Source organism: Hyperolius riggenbachi, chromosome 6 (genome assembly GCF_040937935.1).
Source record: "Hyperolius riggenbachi isolate aHypRig1 chromosome 6, aHypRig1.pri, whole genome shotgun sequence".
NCBI lineage: Eukaryota > Metazoa > Chordata > Amphibia > Anura > Hyperoliidae > Hyperolius > Hyperolius riggenbachi.
In genome coordinates, this window is record NC_090651.1 from 253,216,301 (window position 1) to 253,236,428 (window position 20,128).

At 43.4% G+C, this 20,128-nt stretch overlaps 1 protein-coding gene across 3 annotated transcripts in view; it reads left to right on the forward strand.

Annotated features, from left to right (window-relative positions):
* Window positions 1-4,684: 4,684 nt before the first annotated feature.
* Window positions 4,685-20,128, forward strand: part of SLC2A5 (solute carrier family 2 member 5) — an 80,562-nt gene continuing 65,118 nt past the window's right edge. For 2 of the 3 annotated variants that reach the window (XM_068240697.1, XM_068240699.1), the window contains exons 1-2: window positions 4,685-4,731; window positions 16,629-16,696. The gene's annotated coding sequence lies outside the window, so the exon portion shown is untranslated. The remainder of the gene's footprint in view (window positions 4,732-16,628; window positions 16,697-20,128) is intronic. The other variant, XM_068240700.1, reaches the window with a different exon arrangement.

Genomic DNA, 20,128 nt, shown 5'->3' on the forward strand with positions numbered 1-20,128 from the left:
TGGAGGAAGACTGGGGAGAGGGAAATGCCAAAATGCCTGAAGTCCAGTGTCAAGTACCCACAGTCAGTGATGGTCTGGGGTGCCGTGTCAGCTGCTGGTGTTGGTCCACTGTGTTTTATCAAGGGCAGGGTCAATGCAGCTAGCTATCAGGAGATTTTGGAGCACTTTATGCTTCCATCTGCTGAAAAGCTTTATGGAGATGAAGATTTCATTTTTCAGCACGACCTGGCACCTGCTCACAATGCCAAAACCACTGGTAAATGGTTTACTGACCATGGTATTACTGTGCTCAATTGGCCCGCCAACTCTCCTGGCCTGAACCCCATAGAGAATCTGTGGGATATTGTGAAGAGAAAGTTAAGAGACTCAAGACCCAACACTCTGGATGAGCTTAAGGCCGCTATCGAAGCATCCTGGGCCTCCATAACACCTGAGCAGTGCCACAGGCTGATTGCCTCCATGCCACGCCGCATTGAAGCAGTGATTTCTGCAAAAGGATTCCCAACCAAGTATTGAGTGCATAACTGAACATAATTATTTGAAGGTTGACTTTTTCTGTTTTAAAAACACTTTTCTTTTATTGGTCGGATAAAATATGCTAATTTTTTGAGATAGGAAATTTGGGTTTTCATGAGCTGTATGCCAAAATCATCAATATTAAAACAATAAAAGGCTTGAACTACTTCAGTTGTGTGTATTTGAATCTAAAATATATGAAAGTCTAATGTTTATCAGTACATTACAGAAAATAATGAACTTTATCACAATATGCTAATTTTTTGAGAAGATCCTGTATAGTGCGCAGAAATACATGGCATCTAAAAGACCAGCAGGAAATATAATATTAGCAAAATTTAAAAAAGTGAACAAAATTATTTTTCCAAAATAATTTACAGGGCTGCCTACCAGGCCTCTGTACATCCAGCTTGTGTGCCAAGCCGTAGTGAGTACAGTGTTTTCAAAGGTGGAGAAAGCTATGTCACTCCTCTTGGCAAGGTGCTGCCCAGTGGCGTAGCTAAGGAGCTGTGGGCCCCGAGGCAAGTTTTACAACGGGGCCCCCCAAGCACTCTATACATACATAACAATTGGTGCAGTGCACCAAAACCTGCCAATGGCAATTACAGTGTCAGACATGCGAGAAGGGGATGGTGAACAGTTTGTTACTGATTAACACTATTCAAGGTATCTATAGAAGTGATTATTATGAGCATAGGACCAATAAAGAGCTAATACTGTAGTTGAGGGAGGGCCCTAGGGTCCCGATGTGGTCGAAACCTCTGCAACGCCTATTGCTACGCCCCTGGTGCTGCCACCTACTGGAAGCAGGTATAAGAAATGGGGAGAACCGCCACCATGCTTGCAATGTTCTCTCTATGCTTGTTGCTATATCCTATACCTGGGGGCAGAACTGGTATAGCCTTAGGATGAAATGGGGGAGGACACTTTTATTTTCCACAAAACTGAGCATATCCAGCACATTACAAGCTTTACCTGCAGTTGCAAAGTAGATTTGCTTATCCGGCTGCAGCACGAAGAGTGATACTTAGTCATATCGCATTGGCGTGCATGCCAGGTAAACTTTGTGTGTTCGTTTGCTGAATACATTTTGCAGATCTGCATTTGTAATGTATACAGAATGTCTAAACTGAGGAAATTTCAGTTTAACTGGAGTGAAACTCTTGCTGATGTAAAAATTGGACAAGTTTTGTTTGTCTTTAGCTATACAACTACTGAGAGGCTTTCTCAATAGTGTATATAATCAGTACCATGTCTTACATTTCATGCACTGGTTCTACAGTCTTGTATAACATTTATGTATTTGATTTATTTTGTTACTATTAGGAACATGAATATTTGGTGCTTCACCTGCATGTTCAGCTGGTAATGTGAGAGCATGTCAAGAGTTAAAATACATCTTCCGTGAATTGTCTTAAGTAGGAATATATTATAATACACTGCCTGCGACCTCTACCTGCAGGTTACACCAGAGTGAGCAGCCCTCTCCAGTGCCCTCACCGCCAGGGAAACCACCCACCATTGCCCACCAACATGTTTGTATTTAATTTGGGTAGTAGCGGTGGATGGCTTGCCTGGTGGTGAAGGCACTGGGGAGGGCTGCACCCCCCTCCCCCCCACACACTCTGCCCCCTGTGGTGTAGCATGCTGGTAGTGGTGCCAGGCAATGGCAGCGCTTGTGAGCCCGTCTGTATTGCTCACCTATGTTTAACCAGTTTGTGACTGTGCTAGTTGAAAAGAGCTGTTATCCCTGCCAGAACGCAGACTTATTTAGCCTACCGCTGATCGCACCGCTCTCTCACCGTTGAAGCTCACTCGCTCTGCCGTCGGTATGATGACAGAGCTCTGTGAGACGGTCAGAAACCCGATTTCATTGGCTCCAAAGTTATTGGCTCCAAAATATTGGCTTACATTGATCACAGGGTTAGGAGCTAATGAAATCGGCTCCTGACCAGCGCACAGAGCTCTGCCATCGCTATGAGTGAGTGAGTGAGCTTCAGTGATGGGTGAGCGACGCGTCTGTGCAGCATGTCATTGGTAAGCCCGTTTTTTTTTTGTACCAACGGTCTCTGGTCCTTAAAGGACAGATGCGAGGAGGTTTTTTTGTAAAAAAAAATAAAAAAAATAGGAGGTACTTACCCGGGGCTTCCTCCAGTCCCTGGCAGCCGATATGTCCCTTGCCGCAGCTCCGATTCCAGACAGTGTCCCGGTGTCCACTTCGTTACAGATGCCAACCAGTGTCTACGCCTGCGTGAGCACAGCTTACTATCTTCCTCACGTGGTCTGGAGTGTTCTGCGCAGTAGATGCCGACCTGGGGCCCCAGGCTGGGAGCGGAGCTACGAGGGCACAGAATGGCTGCCAGGGGTTGGAGAAAACCCCAGGTAAGAAAATCTTTTTTTTTTTTTTTTTCTCGGACCTTCTCTTTAAGGGGACAGAGACCACTGGTACTGAAGTGGTTAAGGAATATTTTATAAGCCATTTTTATAAATAAGACATAAGATCCAATATAAACATTATTATCGATAAAAAAAAGGCAAAGGCTACTCCTCAAGCGATAGAGCAAGCTAGAGAGCTAGAGGCAAGTGGGCAGGAGCGACAGAAAACTGAGCCTCCATAGCTTTGTACTGCATGCAGCAAGCAGTAAAAAACTTGTAGCAATGGCAAGGAGGGGAAATATTAAATCAGATCTCTGCTAAGGTCATATCTAATATCCTTAGGGACACTGAGGTAAGGTAGTAAATGATCGGTATCAGGTAGATATCAATCTTTTACCATATCTAGCTAGTGAATGTCTAGCTTAACATTATCAGGGGATAGGCCCCAGACTGTTAATGCACTGCAGAAAAACAAGACCCTTTTTGTGCTACAAAGCCAGTCAAACCAGTAGGTGAAGCTATACATAAATTCACCAGGGGTGTAGCAATAGGGGTTGCAGAGGTTGTGACTGCATCGGGGCCCTTGGGCCAGAGGGGCCCCAAAGGGTCCTGCCTCAACTACAGTATTAGCTTTCTATCGGTCCTGTGCTCATGATAATCATTTCTATAGATACTTTGAATAGTGGTAATCATTAACAAGCTGTTCCCCATCCCCTTCTTGCACCTCTGACACTGTAGTTGCCATTGGAAGGTTTTGGTGCACCATTTCAATTGTTAAGTATGGAGTGCATGGAGGGCTCCAATGTAAAACTTGCATCGGGGCCAACAGCTCCTTAGCTACGCCACTGAAAATCACTATTTATTTCTGATATTTCCTGAATAAAATCTCAAAACATTCTTTTTAGGAAAAATAATAATATTTGTTTTTTGTAAATATAGTAAATAAACCATAATTAGAAACAAAATCACAATAAGTTTCATTTAATTGTGTAAAAGTAAGTCAATAATAATAAAAAAAAAAGTTTGTCAGACACAACTGCTTTGATGTTTCGTATTCAGTATACAGTAAGTAATACCATGTGCAATGCCTAGTAGGGATAAGCATTGGGTGACATTTTGCCCTCAATCACTTTACGGCCAAAACAGTTCATATAAAAATTAGGGGGGAGGGGAAGGGGGGATTAGCAAGTGTCTTTCTACAGTTTACAGCAGAAATTACAATGACAGTTGGACAAGGCTTTCTAGTGCATATGGTTACCATGGTCCCCACCCTGTACACCTGTTAGCTACTATAGTCACATATAATCATTTCAAGCAATGAAAATCTAGCGTACAAAGGTACAAACAGATGCTGGTACTTATCCGTTAGCCGGGCGCATCCGGCAGGTGGTGACAAAACTCCACTCCCTACTATCCATGTCGGCCTGGAGGGGGAATAGTAATTAGCGCCACCTGCCGGATGCGCCCGGCTAATGGATAAGTACCCAGATGCTATATTTCTCTTGGACAATGAACACTAAAAGGTATACATTTCTCCTTATATGTCTTAACTATTAAATTCACTTGTCATTTATGAGTGTAACTGTGCCAGTGTCCGCAGCTTCCCCAGGTGCATTTATTGAAACTGATTACATGGCATGTTTACCCTATGGCAATAAATTATCTATATTTAGTACTATATTGGAGGTTGGAAATATACCAAGTTACATGATGTTGGCATACAATAAAAAGCCAGGAGGGCGTGTTCATTTACTGGAATAATAACGTGGCAGCTTTTCACTTTATTTAGTACGTGGTACTGAATCGTAGAAGACAGCGTGCCTCTTGGAGCTGCTATATGTGAGTACCTGTACATACAATGGGAGCATGGCTTAAATACATTCGTTCTTGCTAGATTTTTAAATCAGACTTCAAATGTTGGTTTACTACAGACTTGAGATTTTAGCTATTGAGGATTCGAGTCACACAAAATGTAATGCTCCCTAGCGGAGAGTTCCCTCACTGGGGCCATATGAAACCAGGTAAGGAAATTACTTTCTACCTCAGTATTTAAGGAATAATCACAGGAATAAGGATGACCTCCTTGTAGACAGTTCTGGGTGGACTGACACTTTATGTTGGCCAGCGTTATTAAACTGTAGAAGTAAAATTATTATTATTAGTATTTACATAACGCCGACATCTTCCGCAGCGCTGTACAGAGTATATTGTTTTGTCACTTAACTGTCCCTAAGAGGGGCTCACAATCTAGTCCCTACCATAGTCATATGTCTATGTATGTATTATGTAGTGCATGTATCATAGTCTAGGGGGGAAGTCAATTAACTTATCTGTATGTTTTTGGGATGTGGGAGGAAACCGGCGTGCCTGGAAGAAACCCATGCAGACACAGGGAGAACATACAAACTAAGGGCTGGTGCACACCAAAACCCGCTAGCAGATCCGCAAAACGCTAGCAGATTTTTAAACGCTTTTTTTTATTTTTATGAGGCGTTTTGCTAGCGTTTTGCGGATTGCTGCTGCGGTTTTCAGTATAGTAGATTTCATATATTGTTACAGTAAAGCTGTTACTGAACAGCTTCTGTAACAAAAACGCCTGGAAAACCGCTCTGAAGTGCCGTTTTTCAGAGCGGTTTGCGTTTTTCCTATACTTAACATTGAGGCAGAAACGCATCCGAAATCCAAAAAATGCCTCACCCAGGCATTTTTCGTTTCTGCAAAACGCCTGCCGCTCTGGTGTGCACCACCCCATTGAGATACATTGACCAAGCAGATCCGCAGCCGCAAGCGGATCTGAAAACGCGGAAAAAGCCGCTCGGTGTGCACCAGCCCTAAGTGCAGATAGTGCCCGGGCTGGGAATTGAATTGAGGACTCAGCACTGCAAGATGAGAGCGCTAACCTCTATGCCACCATGCTGCCCAGAAATGTAGAAATGTTCTCATCTGATTAATTAAAAAATCATAAGTAAGAACTGTCTTCTAAGGAGGTACCGTACTTTTGCAGATAACACTCACCTTGCAGTGCTAGCATCCCAATATCAGATCTCGGCAAGAACTATATCTGCATGGAGTTTGTATGTTCTTCTTGTGTTTGTGTGAACTTTTTCTGGGCATTCCATTTTCTTCCCACATTAATACTGACAAGTTAATTGGTTTCTCTCAAATTTGCCCTTTGATTATTATAAGGGTAATAGACTCTGACTATGGTAGGGATTAGATTGTGAGCTCCAGAGGGACAGGACAGTTAGGCTCGGCCCACACTAGGACAGAATACACAAGGTTATGTTACCTACAATTCTGTCTTCTGATTCAGCTTATCCAGGTTGATCCATACTTCAAGTTTTTCACACTTTTTCTGTCAGTTTTTGTTCAGTTTTCTGTGCAGCAAACTAGACTAAGAAAGGATGTGATAGCAACTTTCCTGGTCTTTTGTGAGGAGGGGTTTCTGACCAGATATGTTTAGAAATCTTGTTCTTCTGGACGTTCTTATGGTCTGGGTGCCCTTTATCATACAGTAGAGGGTGCTCATGCACTGCAAATTGTAGGTCTTTTGCACTAAAATAGGGTTTGTCATTTTGTTTAAAAGATCTCTCCTGGGCCCACGTGCAATTATCTTTTTCTCCTGAGTTTTCTCCTAGGAGATAATTTTTCATCTTCTATTTAAAATAACTTTTCAGCACTTTTTAACTGAAAAAGTACCAAAAAGTAGGTGAAAAAGTACTATTGTAATTATTTTGAGTATGTTCTCACTTGCTGGGGGTTCTGAATGGTTCCTAATCCTCACTATATACAAAATACAATTATTTGTAGTGTATACCTGCTGTATGTAACTGAGTCTACATATAAGTGGGCAAACTGGAAAAACAATGTGTCTATAGTCCTAATCCTACGATTTTCCTAAAATCACATAGTATTATTTTGTTAACGACCGCCTAACGCCGATAGGCGGCGGCAGGTCGTAAGTGAAATTACATGGAAACGGCCGCTCCTACGAGCGGCCTTTCCATGTCAGTTCACGGAGGGTGTCTCCGTGAACAGCCTGCGAGCCTCCGATCGCGGCTCGCAGGCTAAATGTAAACACCCGGGGAAGAAATCCCCGGTGTTTACGTCGCACGGCGCTGCTGCGTAGCAGCGCTGTAAAGGAGATCGGCGATCCCCGGCCTCTGATTGGCTGAGGATCGTCACCATCTGATAGGCTGAAGCCTATCAGAGGCGGGAAAAGGACGGATCGCCGTCCTGTACCGCCCATAGAGGAGAGGGACGCAAAGAGAGGTAGGCCTAAAATCGCTGCGGAGGGGGGCTTTGAGGAGCCCCTCCCCCCGCAAGGCACAAGTAGCCGGCGGCGATCAGACCTCCCCAGCAGGTCATCCCCCTAGTGGGTAAAAAGGGGGAGGGGGGAGTCTGGTCGCCCTACGTGCCCGCTGATTTGTGCTGTGGGCTGGAGAGCCTACCCAGCACAGATCAACTAGAATTTGCCCGGTCCTTAAGTGGTTTAAAGTGTACCCAAGCCAAAGCTCCGCTACAAAATCAGATACTTATCTTTAAGAGAGAAAAGCCTCAGGAGGTTGAGGTTTCCCTCGCTATTCCTTGGTCCCCCGTTGCTGAGCACGGCCCCAGAATATTAGAGACAGTGTATTGTTGCTAATCACACCGAGGGCCAGGCAGCTCCTCTTCTTGGTTCAAGTGCGCACAATAGCCAACTGAGCCCGCCCGTGCTTGCACAGTAGCAATGCATACATTTTAACCATAAAGTGGAGCTGTGTGGCGATGATTGTGAAGCAACGGGGGGCTTGTTACAACTGCGGGAAGCCTCATTAGTATCCTTAGGCTTCCCTTATATAAATAGTAGCAGATTTTGAACCGGAGCTCCGGCTCGGGTTTGCTTTAAAGTTTGTTTTTTTTTTATCTTTTTCAGCCCTCACACAGACAAATCTTGAACTTTTTTTTTTTTTAATCCGTTCCCTGCACTCAGAAGTGCTTCTCTCCAATTCAAGAGTTTTACCAGATTTGATTGGTTGTCAGAAGCAGTAGAGTGTTGTACCAGGTTAGCCATCAGTAAAAGCAAGAGGTTTTGAATCAGGATGATACCATTTATTGGCTAACTTAGAGGTAAAAAAAAGTAAGTTTTCTCAGACTTCCTGTATACAGCCAATAAATGGTATCATCCTAATTCAAAACTTCTTCATTAGTTAGTGTGAATTATTCTGCAGTTCAACTGCAGAGAAACAGGCATTTAGAGCCTTAAGGTGGCCACACACCATACAATTTTTTAAATATCTGTTCAATTTAAGAATTGCAATCAATTTTTCTGACTTGTAACATTTCAAAAATATGACCAATGTACCACACACATATGTAAAAAATTTTCCCCAATTATGATAAAAATTATTGGAAACTCTGAGAACATTTCTAGGGTGTGTATATTAATAAATTGACAATCTACCACACACCATACAATCTTTAGAAATAGTGAAGAAAAATATCTGGCATTCCGGGTCGAAAAAAAATCGAAGAAAACGGGAAATCCGATCGGATTTTTCAGTCCAATGAAAAAAAGCTTTCGATTTTTTGGGGAGATCCGATCGTTTTTATCGAATTGCCGTAAAATCGGATCATTTTATTGTATCATGTGTGGCCACCTTTACATTTAAACCCTTTAAAAAAGGAATGTGGTGCACAGCCTAGTTCTAAGTAGGATTGGGACCACATGCAGAAATGTTTAATTAGCTCCCATCCAGAGAAATTCAGATTTTTTTTTATCTGTTCCCTGTGTTTTTTTCAGCTACACAGGAGTCTTATAACATCTAATTAGTTATCAGTGAGAGTTACACTCCAGTCTTACTACAGAGAAGCCATCATTTAGAGCCTTGGATTTTTAACACTTTTTAGTGAACAAAAAAAAAAAGGAACACAGGCTAAACTTCTGTGTAGGCTTTTCATTGTAGTTTAAAGGACTTCCGAGGCCAAAATCCGGGCCCAAAACATAAAAAAAGTTAGCTACCTTCATGGCTTTGTAAGGCACGGAGGACGCCGTCCGCGCCCTCCGTGCCGTTCCGCCTGGTCCCCTCTGGTGAATAGCCCCCCGAAAGGCTGCGACCCCACGGTCCGGGTCGGCATCTTCTGCCCCTATAAAGATGGCCGCCGGAGCTGGCCACGGCTGCGCAGTCCGCATAGCCGCTACTGCGGCTGCGCAGCTCTAGGGCCAACCCTCCGATCCACGCTGCCTGTTACGTGATCGGGGGGTTGGCCCTAGAGCTGCGCAGCCGCAGTAGCGGCTATGCGGACTGCGCAGCCGTGGCCAGCTCCGGCGGCCATCTTTATAGGGGCAGAAGATGCCGACCCGGACCGTGGGGTCGCAGCCTTTCGGGGGGCTATTCACCAGAGGGGACCAGGCGGAACGGCACGGAGGGCGCGGACGGCGTCCTCCGTGCCTTACAAAGCCATGAAGGTAGCTAACTTTTTTTATGTTTTGGGCCCGGATTTTGGCCTCGGAAGTCCTTTAAAACTTTATCTCATCATGTCACTTCAGGGTCTCTTTAACCTCTTGCCGACAGCGTCACGCCAATGGGCGTGGCCGTGGCGGCAGCCCCAGGACCACCTAACGCCAATTGGCGTAAAGTCCTGGGGCTCTGTTTTGCAGGAGATCAGACCCCACCAACAGAGAGCTCTGTTGGTGGGGAGAAAAGGGGGGGTGGGGGAATCACTTGTGTGCTATGTTGTGCGGCCCTGCAGCTTGGCCTTAAAGCTGCAGTGGCCTGTTTTTTTTACTAAAAATGTCCTGGTCACTTGGGGGGTTTAGCCGTGCAGTCCTCAAGAGGTTAACTGTATGCCTGCATGTCAAACAAAGTTTCCATATCAAATACAGGTGACTTGACACTCAGTCTACAACAATACTCCTCCCTATTTCCTGTATTTATGATGAGAACCATTGTTATTATGTGCAGTTATGGACCACACTGTAAGCCCAGGATCTCTCTGGCCTATCACCACTGTCATAGTGTAAAATATCTTTTCTGCATGTTAAAGTCCCAACATTTCTGCCCTTTCATTTTGGATTTTTGGCTTCTTCCACATAAGTAGGGCTGAAGGTGTTACCCAGTAGCTTTGTATAGGCACCATAATAATTTGCAAGGTTATATAAGGTTGGGATGGGCACTCATGAAAGTTCCTCCTACTGTGCAGAAGCTTATGCAACCACTTGCTCACCATCAGTTTACTGTACACCAAGATAATTTGAAGATAATAATCCTCCAAAGTAGCCACAATCACAGAATGTTTAAGGATGCTGATAATAATAACAGGAAGATGATCTTCAGGAGTACCGATATTAACTGTTTGCAGGAAAACACACATAACTATGGCTACACTATGCAATCTAACTTTACAATCAATCAATAATCTTACCTTTTTTTCCTATCTTTTATGTAGTACTAGTTTGTAGCCCGCCTGTTAGATAACGAGCGCTAGGCTCTTTTTCATAAGCCATGCGCGCGCTCGATCACGCTCCCCGCCACGAGCACACGGCCTCGCACGCACACGGCTGTGATTTCCACCGCTCGCACCAACGGCCGCCCGCCACCTTGTCCCCATCCTCCTCCTGTCGGCTACACATGTGCAGTAGCCAAAAAACACAGACACAGACAGGAGGATGACGCAGGGACAGTTAGGGTTTATTATATAGGATAAGAGACTACCTGAAAAATATATCCAAGTCACAGTGAATCTATTGGTGTAATTTTCTGGCAGATTTACTTGCCAGATTGATTATTATTATGTCTGATCTGAATTTCGATCGCTTTTTCAATTTTCCGATTTTTTTTTTTTTGATCATTTGTTATCATTTTTTAATCAATTTTCATAGAACTGAACGGAAATCGATAAAAAAAAAATTTAAAAAAATTATTTGAAAATTGAAAAATTGATCGAAATTCAGATCAGACATGTTGGAAATAATCGATCTGGCAGGTGAATCTGCCAGAAAATTGTATAGTGTGTACCTAGCATAAGATTGTATAAAATTGTACAGTGAGATTGCATAGTGTGTGGCCATCTTAAAAAAGACAGCTGAAGCGAGAGGATAATAGAGGCTGCCATATTTCTTTTTTTTTTTTTTAAGCAATGCCAGTTGCCTGGCTGTCCTGCTGAACCTCTGCCTCTAATACTTTTAGCCATAGACCCTGAACAAGCATGCAGCAGATCAGGTATTTCTGACATTTTTGTCAATTCTGACAGGATTAGCTGCAAGATTGTTTCTTGTGTGATTCAGACACTATTGCAGCCAAATAGATCAGCAGGGCTGCCAGGAAACTGATATTGTTTAAAAGGAAATAAATATGGCAGCCTCCTTATACTTCTCACTGCAGTTGTCCTTTAAGGCCCTAGGGCCTAAACCAACATCACTGAAATGATTCCAGCAAGACAGCTTACAAGAGTCTTGCTCTGTGCCTGTGGCAACTGTGAGTGCTGTATTAATATTTATGTCTAATTAAAATACTATTAATCTGGGTGCCAGATGGTGCTCCGATCATTATAGCTAATACTCTGGGCACTGTAATTAGGCATGTGCAAAACGTTTGGGTCTGTGCATTTTGGGTGCGTGATATTTGACACATATTAGCTGACACTATTGGCTCACCTTTCCAGCATGCAGCAGTACACATCTATGTAACTGTAATACTATTCTCTGTTTAACAGTCATCACACTGAAAATATACAGTACAGCACCGTAACCTTGCACAGCAACAAGAGTGTCAAACTCAAATTCAACGGGGGCCGAAATTGTACACTGGGACCTAGTTGTGGGCCAACCTCGATGTCTACTGCTCCCTTATAAAGTTCCCTGGTGCCTAATGACCCCTCTCCAACCCTTATACAGTTCCCTGGTGTCTAGTGATCCTCCCTCCTCTATATAGTTCCCTGGTGTCTAGTGGTCCCCACCCTACCCTATACAGTTCCCTAGTGTTTAGTGCTTCCCTCCTATCTCCCCATATGGCTTCCCTGGTGATCTACGGCTTCACCTCCAATATAGTTTCCCTGATGGTCTAGAGTGGGCCAAACATAATGCAGAGTGGGCGAACCACTTGAGGGCCAAAAATAAATGCCTCTGAGGGCCAGATTTGGCCTGCAGGCCGGAGTTTAACATGCATGACCTAGGTGGTAGATGGATTAGTTTGGTGTATTCAGGATACACATGACATTACAACTGTATCTATGTGTACGTTTTAGTGCCCTGAAAAACTTCAATACAAATGTGGCAGTTGACAGTGGCATGATCTCTGTGTTACCAACAAGATGACCCTTGTCTAGCCCAGCCAGTGCCAGGGCAGGGTGAATCTGAGACATACTGCACAATTGTGTAAGATGCCATGGACACATTGTCCACATTGTCCAACTTTAAAGATGGCCAGGGTGGTTATACAGAACTGCGTATTAGAGGAACTTAAAGAGTACCCAAGCCAAAGCTCAGGTACACAATCAGATACTTACCTTACAGGATACATCCAAGCTGATAAAAAAAAAACGAGACCTACGTACCCGGGGCTTTCACCAGGCCCTGGCAGCCGATATGTTCCTTGTCACAGCTCCGGTGTCCCAGGATCCCTTCCCTTGGAGATGCCAACCTCACCAGGTCGACATCTACTGCGCCTGCGTGAGGGCCACTCTTGATCGAGCTCACGTGTTTTGGTGTGACCATGTGAGCTCAATCGAGAGAGGCACTCGCACAGTCGCAGTAGATGCTGACCTGGTGAGGTTATAATATTGTCTGCTAACATTCTACAGAGAAAGAGTCCTAGTTTTACCAGCCTTTAGGGTTTATGAGGTGCTCTAGAATTCTTAAAGGATATCTGAGGTAAAAATTAACTGATGAGAAAAACAATTTTCCCACAGTTTTATTTTATATTTAAATCTAGTTTTTAAATGTTGACCGTTTCATTGTCTCTGCTCCGTGACACCTTCACTGAAACATGCCAGACCTCAAATCTATGAATTATTGAGTACTATATGAGTCGCGGCTTGGCTTTCTATTGGAGGAAGCTAACCGAGGAGGAGAGCGGAGCTTGTTATCAAGGGGTCGATGCGGAGGAGGCTGATTGACAAGCCTCAGACAAACAAAGCAGGCTAGCGACAAGCAGATTGTCGCTAGCCTGGCGATCTTTTCAGGGGGGACAGCAGAGCGCGTGAGGGGGGGGGGGGGGAGGGGCTGGCAGCGGCGATAGAATGATACAGAGGCATGTCATTGTGCACATGACATGCCTCTGGGTCCTATTAGGATTTTAATATTCTGCCTCGGGTTCTCTTTAAATATTTCATGCCAAACAAGATACAAAACCTAATGTATTTAAGAAATCAAAGGACTTACAAAATGTGACCTCTGTGTCCTAACTTGTCAGAAAGATCTACACAAGGGTATCAAACAGAGAAGCAGGTTGGCACTTGCAACTGAATGTTGTAAAATAGCTTTAATTGATCCGGCTAATGCAACATAACATGCATAGTGCTTCTTCACATAAATGGATCCTACAGGGTCTCATGAAGCTATGGGGTAAGGTGGGAGTAGTGGAATGCCTGACGATCGTTTCGCTCCCCTGAGCATCCTCCGAGACCCTGCACACATCTACACAAGGGCACTAATCAAGAAAATTTAAATTTATTTATAGAATTGTATACAAAATAAAGTTCACCTCTTACCATCTACACAAGTAACATTCCCATAAGAGCACCATACTGCTCCTCCAATCCTCGCAATCTGCGGACATACAAGACCTCGCTTTTCCTTAACCTCCAGCCCCCTCTCGGTTAGGGTCCCCCAAGGCTCTGTTCCTGGTCCTTTGCTGTTTTCACTTTACACTGCTTCCATTGGCAAACTCATCTCCTCCCTGAGTTTCAGCTTCCTCCTATACGCAGACGACACCCAGATCTACCTCCATACCAAGGATCTCTCCACCCTCACCATGGAGAAGGTATCCTCCTGCCTCTCAACCATCTCATTACTGATGTCAGCTAGGTTCCCAAAGTTACACCTGGACAAAACAGAATTTCTAATTTTCCCACCCTGTGCAATCTCCCCCCGCAACCACCACCCCTAAACCATAACTAGGACTGCAATTTCCATTTACAGAACATCTCCATGATCCACCCATTCCTGCATTCCTGCCAAATTCCTTGTCCATGGCTTCATCATTATTATTTTTTATTATTATTACTTAGTATTTATATAGCGCCGACATATTACGCAGCGCTGTACAGTGTATATATATATATTGTCTTGTCACTAACTGTCCCTCAAAGGAGCTCACAATCTAATCCCTACCATTGCCATATGTCTATATTATGTAGTGTAAGTACTGTAGTCTAGGGCCAATTTTTTAGGGGGAGCCAATTAACTTATCTGTATGTTTTTGGAATGTGGGAGGAAACCGGAGTGCCCGGAGGAAACCCACGCAGACACGGAGAGAACATACAAACTCTTTGCAGATAGTGCCCTGGCTGGGATTCGAACCAGGGACCCAGCGCTGCAAGGCGAGAGAGCTAACCACTACGCCACCGTGCTGCCCGTTACGCCACCTCTGCCTGTGCTACTGCAACACCCTCATGTCAAGCCTCTGAACCACATTGCCTACAATGCATCATAAACACAGCAGTCAGACTCATCTACTCCTGCCACCACTCCATTTTCATGACTCACTTATGCAAATGTCTTCACTCGCTCCCAATTCACGTCAGAATCAGCTTCAATATCCTATGCCTGACCTGCAAATTTATACATAAGTCCTGCCCATCCTACATCTCTGACCTGGTCCGCAGATACACAACCACCCGCCCACTGTGCTCCCCCAATGACCTCCTCCTAACCACACTAAACATCTCCCATCCCCATGCACGACTACAGGACTTCACTAGAGCCGCCCCCATCCTGTGGAACTATTTACCACTACCACTATTTACCACTACCCATCAGGCTTGCCGCCTCCTTCAGCACCTTCAAACAAGCTCTTAAAACTCACCTCTTCGAGAAGGCCTACCCTTCCTTGCCTCTCTTTCTCAAAATTTTGAGTTTTAAGATTTTTGTTACATTTCCATGCATGTTATCTGCTTTTTATTAATTCACGTGAACATTTTTTTTTACAGAAAACCTTTGCTCTTTTTTGTTCCTTTTTGTTTATCAATTTTTTCAGAATAAAGCGGGGCATGACTTAGACTGTAGAATGTGTTGTGGGGCAGATTTCAAGGCTTTGGAGATGTAAATACAACCTTGCCTGTGCAGCCTTACAATAAGTATTCTGACTATTGACCTAATCTATTTATCAGATAATTGATAGGTTATTTTATTGCTACCATGCGTTAATCTATAAATATATGACTATGATTGTTCTTAAATGAGGTTACTGTTACCAATACAAGGAAAACACCACTTCATGATTACATGAAAATATTTACTTTGCTGCAAGCAATCTGTTACAAAACACAGACTTTAATCTCAGATGCCTGGCTGCAGAGGACATGCCCTCATTATCAATGTAAAATGGACCCAAACAAAAAGTCCTCATGCATAGCCGTGTCAAAAGGCAGCACTTCTGAAAGTATAATGACTTAAAGCAAACCTGAACTAAATATTAAAAGTCAAAATAAACATACACACGCCATACTGTAATCTACTTATCGATCTCTTTCTCCTCTCCTGTGCCCTGTTTGTCCACTGTGATCAATGAGATTCTCCATCCTCCATTTTGAAAATCGGCATTACCCCATAACAGCTTCCTGGTCAGCCCACTGTTAAACTGTAATATCACCCATTTGAGCCATAGGAAAACATGGACAATACTTTGCTCATCAGTTGTCCTTTCATTTATAACTGGCAGCAACTGATATATTTCAGTTCTGGCAAAATCTTGTCAGAACTGGAATGAAAGAAAGAAGAAAATGGTAAGCTTCTGAGAGGAACTAACAGAGAAGTAAGTATGTAATCATCATTTGCAGGTATATAATGTGTTTATTTGAAATAGTCTTACTCGGTTCAGGTCTCCAATTCCCTCCTCCCTTCCTCAGGAGCAGTTGAAAAAGTCATGGCCAAAAATGGGCGCAATTGTTATTTATCGATATATGTTGGCACAATTGTTATTTATCGTAATATAGAAAGCCATTGCGCTATTTAGCGGGTGGCTGCAATCAAATTGAAAATTATTGTATTATTGTTAGCGGGATTAGGGGTTGTTAAGGTTAGGCACCACCAGGGGGGTCTTAGGGTTAGGCACCACCAGGGGGGTCTTAGGGTTAGGCACCACCAGGGGGTCTTAGGGTTAGGCACCACCAGGGGGACATTAGGGTTAGGCACTGCCAGGGTGGTTTTAGGGTTAGGCACCACCGGGGGGTGTCTTAGGGTTTAGCACCTCCAGGGTGGTTTTAGGGTTAGGCACCACCAGGGGGATTTTAGGGTTAAGCACCACCACGGGGGGTCTTAGGGTTAGGTACCACCAGGGGAGGGTTCTGTGTGAGAGTAGGGAGAGGTTAGGTTATAGTTAGGTTCAACATTATCAGCAAATTTACCAATAATGTAATACCGCAATTAAATTGTTATTTACTGTTTTTGATACCGTTTTTGTTATTTAACATTGCGCTTAAATTGTTTTTTTTACCAATATTGCTAGTAATATCGTTACCAAAATTAGCTTGCCACTATTTCAAATGTATGCCCATCCTCTGCCTCTCCTTCTCACTCTTTGCTACTTTTTTTTCAGCATTTCCATAAACCTTCCAGCAAGCTCTAATTTATGTTCCCTGCCAAACTCAGGAGTCAGTTTTTAAGGTAATATGAAACTTAGAAGGAGAGCTCAGAGTCAAATATTATTCCCAGACAGAGTGCAATAGGCGTTGAGCTACTCAAGTGTTCTCTACATTTAGTTTCACAAATCTTTTATGGAAATGTATTAAAATAAGAAATTATACCAGTGGCTGAATAAACTGAATCATATTTACAGCTTTGGAAAATGGTTATATTCATCCAGCATAATGCAGGCTAATACACATTTTCCTAACGTAATCTCTTCTCACAGAGACTAGTAACCAAAACAATGATTCAACTCTTACATTTTAACCCTAGGTCCATAGAGGACCACATACCGGTACTTATGATCTTTACCATCATAACATGTCAGTACTGCTGGATTCACATTAGAAGGAGAATAGTTTTGTCAAGATATTAGTGCTCCCTATAATCTCTATCCATGGCTTTGAAAGTGTGGCATATTGTCTACTATTGTGCATTAATATGTTCACTTACTGTATATGGTTCATTTTATTCAGAACTTGGTCAACCCTTAAATCAGGTTTGAGCCATTGTGTGACAACATGTAGTTTGGTGGCTATTGCTATGAATCAATTAATTGTACACGTTTGTGATTTGCATATTTAACTTGATCTGGTTTAAGCCCCAGAAGGAATATTTTGGGGTCTTTAAAATGTACCTGTTGTGGTAGAAAAAGTTCTAATTTACTTACCTCAGGCTTCTTCCAGGCTCACAACGTTTTATAGGTCCCTCAGTTTCCTCTCTCTGCACTCCACTGATCAGCTGGGCCTCTTCAAAAGTCTCTCAGCTCACCATTCAGAAGATACTATGCATGGGCAGTAGCTCCCTAAACATGGTATATGGTGAACATAATGCATAATTTTAGAAAGTTGCGCTAAACTTGTTTGGGGGGCATGCCATTTATCCACCTATTTATAGTATTTGGGGATATTCTGTCTAATTTTGGGATTTGTGGGACATGCCTTGCTACTTTTGTCCACATGCCCTCCTAATTATGTTAATTATGTTTTTGGGGAGCATACTGTTAAGTATTTGACATGCCTAATGTTGTTATTTTGGAGACATGCTGCCTCATTTTATTATTTGAGAGACATGCTGCCAAAACTTCTTAATCTGGGACATGGTGGCTAAAACTATTTTTTTGAGGGGACATGCTCTCCAAACCTCTTGTTTTTGGCAGGACATGCAGCCTAAAAAGGTTATTTATGGGACATAACTGTCTAATCTTATTTGGGGGTCACGAGCAGGGACGGTTCTCTCATGAAGCAAGGTGAAACATTTGCATCAGGTGCAGAGGTTACAGAGGCAGCATTTTGGTAACAGCATGCAGTCAGAGTAGGAGGAGAAGTGAGGGGAGAGCGAGGTGAAGAGGCCATTCTGGGAAAAAGCAGCTTATTGTGCTATGTGAGGAGTCTGGCAGTGAGTGAGGAGGGGGAGGCAGGAGAGCAGCAGTGTTTCATTTGACTTGCACAGCAGAAGGGAAGAGGTGGCACTGCTGTCCTGACTGAGGAGGGGGCACATCCTCACAAGTTTGCCTCAGGCAGCAAAAAGTCGAGAACTGGCCCTGGTCACGAGGTCACTGAAGGTATTTGGTGGACACACCTTCTGATTTTATTATTGGGGACATGTTTCCTAATTATGTTATTTTTGAGGATTTTATGTTATCTACAGGACATGCTGCCGAATGTAAATTTGGAAAAATGCCTGACTAATGAAGTTATTTGGGCAGCATGTCTGCCTTATTATTTTATTCAGTAAGACATGGTATCCATTTATGCTATTTTGGGGAGTATAGTGCCTAATTATATTATTTTGATGAGCATGCTGTCAGTTATGTAATTTGGGGAACATGCCATCTATTATTAAGATCTCATCTCAGATCTCATCTGGTGCTTAGGGACTTTTTTCTGTGCAACCCACAGCAAAACCTATAGTTGTGCTACGGGCTCCTCTAAATTCTGTGAAAGGGGCACAAAAATGGCAGATTAGGGAAAAACTGGGTCCCTATGTGGTCCTGGGCCCCACAGCAGCTGCTACAGCTATTTATACACCCCTATGTGCAATGTAATATGGTACCATACTTGTTTAAAGGAACATATTTGTGCGAATTTGAACGAGAAGCTCTATAGCAAAAAGGATAAGTAATTATAGTGCTAATAATGCAACACCTTCCATAAGTAAATGGAAACCGTTCCTGTACAAGCTTTCTATCATGGCCTTTTCTCTGAAAAAAAATATGTGCTCAATGAAATGTGAAGGCTTCTCTTGCCTGCAAAGCATGTTGCTTTCTGTGCACTTGTGATGAAGGTCTACCTTTCATGATTTCAGATTCACTTTCTTAAACTCTTTCAATCCACTGTAGATGATTTCAATCCACTGTGTCTTGTAGAGGATGCAGTCAAAGAGGATATTTGTACATATAGATTTGATTGTTCATGTTTGGCGAGTGTATACAGGTGTCCTCCTGTGCTTAGCAACCTCCTCCCCAGCAGAGGAAAATCCACACTAGAGCTCACAGTGGGGCACCTCCTGCACTCCTCTCCTCCCCCTCCTTCTAGAGGACAGCAAGTGCTGTATGGAAGAGAGCCAAAAAGGATGTCTTTAGCGTGATCTTGGGTAAACAGTCACCTGAAATGAACTCAAGAGCTTGTTGTGGGCGGATATTATTTACAGTGCTGCTTAAAGTGAAATGACACTCTTGGTAAAAACATTTTTTTGCTGTATACCTGTTTCAGTGCTGCACCAATTTTTTTTCAGTCGAAGGCCATGTCCTTCCTGTGGCCGTGTCACTAAGCTGGTTCTTTATCCTATTCTAGAAATTAGTGCGACTAGTCAGTGATAATGACTGCCTGCTATTGTTGACAGTTCTATTATATCTAACCTATGTAATAATTTCCCTGTCCTTGCGTCCTCCTGAGTTGGTGTGTCCATTGTGCCCAGTGCACATGCGCGGCATGTGGGTGGCTTTAGACAGCGGTCGTGAATGGGTATGCGTGCATGGGTCACGTGTTGCAGCGGGTAGCAGCCCTTGGCCTAGCACCCGTTATTTAGCTCTCCTATTACTCAGTGAAGCCACCCATTACAGGAGATGACTAGTAGTTAAGTCAGGATGGTGCAAGGGGCCGGGCTAAGGTCGACTTTTATCTAACCTCAACCAAAATGCTAACCTGACCTGAACTCTAACAAAGTCCTTCGGCCTCTAACATCTGAAATCATACTTACTTGTTCAGACTGACAGTTCCAAACAATGGGGCTCCATGCAGCAGTATTTTACACTGGCATTCGATGGTAAAGACTGCCACTATGCAACGCACACATGCCAGTAATCATTACCACTATTAGACCAGTAAGGAACAGTCACAGCAGCAGATGCAATTCCCCTCACAGGCTCTTAGGAAAAATAGCCCAATAGTGGTCGCAACCTCTGCAACT